The following is a 4,357-nucleotide window of genomic DNA, read 5'->3' on the forward strand; positions in this document are numbered from 1 at the left end:
TGACTGTGGGATGAAGCCAACTTGGTCATGATGTATAATTTTCTTGATCAGTTTCTGGATCCTGTTAGCTAATATTTTATTGAGGAGCTTTGCATCTGTGTTCATTAGTGATATTGGTCTGTAGTTCTCTTTTTTTGTTGGGTCTTTGCCTGGTTTGGGAATGAGTATGATATTAGCTTCATAGAATGAGTTTGAGATTTCTCCCTCTGTTTCTATTTCATGGAAGAGTTTGAGGAGTATTGGTATTAGCTCCTCTGTAAAGGTTTTATAGAATTCATTGGTGAATCCATCTGGGCCTGGGCTTTTCTTTGTTGGGAGGTTCTTGATTACCCCCTGTATCTCGCTGTAAGTTATTGGTTTCTTTAGTTGATTTATTTCTTCTTGGTTCAGTTTGGGCAGTTTATACTTCTCTAAGAATTGATCCATTTCTGTAAAATTATTGTTTTTTAGTGAGTAGAGGTTCTGGAAATAGTTCCTTATGATTGTTTGAATATCGTGTGTACTTGTTGTAATTTTTCCGGTGGAGTCCCTGATTTTACGTGTATGAGTCTCTTCTCTTCTTTTTTTTGGTAAGTCTTGGGAGGGGTCTGTCAATTTTATTTAGTTTCTCAAAGAACCAGCTTTTAGTCTTATTTATTTGTTGAATGGGCTTTCTATTTTCAATCAGATTTATCTCTTCTTTAATCTTTGTGATCTCTCTCCTCCTAGTCATTTTAGATTCGATCATTTCTTGTTTCTCCAGTTGTTTTAGTTTCATCGTGAGTTTATTCACCTGCTCTGTTTCCATTCTTTTAATGTGAGTGCTGAGGGCAATGATCTTGCCCCTCAGTACTGCCTTAGCTGTGTCCCATAGATTTCTTTGTGATGTATTTTCATTGTCATTGTGGCTTATGAATTCGTTGATTTAATCTTTAATTTGGTCTGTGGCCCAAGTGTTGGATAACAGTGTGGGGTTTAGCCTGCAAGAATGTGTATAGTCTCTTGGGCTGGGGATATGGCCTATTGGCAACAGTGCTTGCCTTGTATACCTGAGGCCGTGGGTTCGATTCCCCAGCATCACATATACAGAAAATGGCCAGAAGTGGCACTGTGGCTCAAGTGGCAGAGTGCTAGCCTTGAGCAAGAAGAAGCCAGGGACAGTGCTCAGGCCCTGAGTCCAAGGCCCTGGACTGGTCAAAAAAAAAAAAGAATGTGTATAGTCTCTGTGGTAACCGTTGTTATTGAGGGTTACCTTTAATCCACTGCGGTCAGATATAATACATGGGATGACGTCAATACTTTTGTATTTGCTGAGGTTCTTTGTGTGGGCTATGACATGGTCTATTTTGGAGTATGATCCATGGGCTGCTGAGAAGAAGGTGTATTGGGTCTCTGTAGGGTGGAAGATTCTGTATAGATCTGTCAGATCCATTTGGGATATGGTGTTACTTAGGTCCTCAGCTCCCTTGCTGATCCTCTGGGTGTTGGATCTGTCTCTTGGATAGAGTGGGGTATTAAAGTCTCCCACTATGATTGTGTTTGGGTCTATCTTGTTCTGTAGTTCTGTGAGTATTTGCTTGACATATGTAGGGCCTCTTTTGTTTGTGAGTATACATTTATCACTGTGATGTCTTGATTCTGGATTTTTCCTTGTATTAAAATGTAGTGACCTTCTTTGTCTTTTTGAGTTGATTTTAATGAAAAGTCCAGCTTGTGTGAGATCAGGATGGCTACACCTGCCGTTTTGGTAGGTGTGTTTGCTTGGAAGATCTTGCTCCATCCTTTCATTCGGAGCCTGTTTTTGTCCCTTGCTGTAGGGTGGGTCTCTTGTAGACAACAGATGGCAACTTTTTGTTTGTGGATCCATTCTGCCAGTCTGCTCCTCTTTATCAGAGAGTTTATACCGTTTATATTCAAAGAGATCAAGGATAAGAGTGTTTTTTCTCCTTCCATTTTCTTGTTGGGCTGTTTTTCCTCTTTTTTTTTTTTTTTCCTTCTTGTCTTTAGTGAGCTGCTCTTTCTGTTGGGCTCTGGCTATTGTAGTTTCTTTCTGTTTCTGTCTGTGTGTCCTGTACGATTTCTGTTGGGTGGGATTCCCCTCTTAGAATTCACTGTAGGGCTGGTTTTTTATTCACATACTCCTTTAGATCCTCTTTGCTATGGAAAGATCTGGTTTTCCCCTCGAATGTGAACTGCAACTTCGCTGGATATTTTATCCTAGGTTGACAGTTGTTGGCCTGTAGAACTTGGATGGTGTTCTTCCACTCTCTTCGCGCATGGTAGGTTTGTGTAGAGAGGTCTGCTGTTATTCGGATCCTCTTCCCATTGTAGTAAATTTCTTTCTTTGCTTTGGCTGCATTCAAAATTTGCTCTTTATTCTTGAGATCTGAAGTCTTGAATATTATGTGCCTTTGCATGGCTTTTCTGGGGTCTGGCCTGCCAGGTGTCCCATAGGCTTCGGTTACCTGGATGGGGTCCCTTGTGAGATTGTGGAAGTTTTCTGCAATAACTTTATTGAAGATATGTTGAAGCCCTCTGCTCTGGTATTCGGCTTCTTCTTCTATTCCAATTATGTGCAGATTATATCTCTTGTCTTTGTCCACTAGCTCCTGGATTAGTCTCCCCTGAAGCTTCACTCTTTCTTGGAGTGTGGTAATTTTCTGGTTCTTATCGGCTGCATCATCGTCCAAGAGAGAGATTCTGGATTCCATATGGTCAATTCTTTGTGCTGTGGATTCATTTGCGGAGTTTACAGATGTCAGAGAGCTATTTATGGTTGCCAGATCAGCTCTGATCGTGGAAATTTCTTCCTTTAAAGAGTTGCATTTTAAATCTATTTTTTTCATGCATTTCACTTCTCCGGATGTGAAGGTATTCTTTAAAGAAGGTTTGCATTGTATCCATTTTTGCTTCCATTTCTTTCTTGGCTTCCTGGATGTCCTTCAAGACTTCCACTCTAAACTCCTGGAATTGTTTTCTGATTTCATTTCTGAAGCTTTCTGTCATTTCTGCTAACATGGCCTCAGTTGATTTTTTATTCTCCATCTCCTCTTCAGTCGTGCTGCTTTTTGGAGCTGGCGAGTTGGCTTGCCCTTTGATGAACTGTGTTATATTTCTTTGTGATTTGCACATCTGGAGATCTGTGGGTGGCTTCCCTGGTTTGGCTTTGTGCTGGTTCCCGCTGGTCTGTCAGTGGGAGCCTTGTGTCCTGGTGTCCTGGCTCTGGGTTTGGGTTTGGCTGTTGAACCTTGCTGCCCAATGGGTGAGCGTGACCTTCTCAGTTGTTGCTGAGGTGGTCACTCTCCCTGCACTTGGGGGCCGGTAGGTTCTGTGTCTTTCTCTGCGGGACAGTGTCCTGCCGCTGTGTTGTGCTGACCCTAGCGTGCCCCTGTTGGGGTTTTGCTGGTTGCTGATTCAGCGTGGTGTGGAGGCTTATTTCTTCTTTGGTTCTTTTTTCCACTCTGTATCTTGGTCAGAGGAGCTCACCTCTCAGGCAGTTCGCCCTCCTGTGTGGACCGCTCCGGGGCCGGTGTTGTTGAGGGGTGGTCCACCCACTTGTGCGAAATGCACCAAACTAAGTGGGCACGGTCGCTGGAGAGCTCTGCCCTCCTGTGCAGGAGCACCTACCAGAGCGGGCGCTGTTGCCGGAGGCCCCGCCCACCTGTGCGACGTGCGCCCACTGCAGCGGGTGCTGCCGCTGTGGCCCTGCCCACCTGTGCGGGGTATGCCTACCAGAGTGAGCCCTGGGTTGTTGGGGTGTGCTTGCGCCCTCCCGCGAGTCCGCTGTAGGGGGCGATATGTGTGGGCCCCAGTGGGATCAAATGTCTGCAAGGCCCAGGCGCCTGGGGTGGGGCTTGCAATGCCTGCTGTCCCCGGGCCCCTGTTGGGAAGGGGGCAGGGTTGGTGCAGCCAGTTCAGGCGCCTCTGCTGCCTTGGCGCTGCTCCGCCCTTCCCCTGCTAACTCCCGTGTCTTCCCAGAGCCTGATGGGATCTTGCCCCCTGATTTGGGGGTTCTTTGTTCCCTCAGGGGGGGAGGGGGGAGGGAGTTCTAGCTTCTTTGTAGGGCTTGGGTCGCTGATAGCTGGTCTCCTGTTGGGGGAGGGGGCAATGGGGGGACTCACTGGTCCTGGATTGTGTGTGTGTCCTGCGCCGCCATTGGCCCTTCAGGAGTGGAGTGCTGGGGTGTGGCAAAAGGTCGTGGTGGCGGCCCCGGCTCTCCCCTTCTGCGCCGCTCAGTTTCCCCGCTGTTCACGTCCAATCCCGGCTTGCGGTCCCGAACTTCCTGTCGCCGCCGTGTGTCTTGGTCCAAGCTCTCCCTGGGGTCTGTGGAGTTCTGCTGTCTGGACTCTGCGCTCCCAGTGTGGGTTTTCGGCAGTCA

This window comes from Perognathus longimembris, chromosome 14, assembly GCF_023159225.1.
Source record: "Perognathus longimembris pacificus isolate PPM17 chromosome 14, ASM2315922v1, whole genome shotgun sequence".
In the NCBI taxonomy this organism is placed as follows: Eukaryota; Metazoa; Chordata; class Mammalia; order Rodentia; family Heteromyidae; genus Perognathus; species Perognathus longimembris.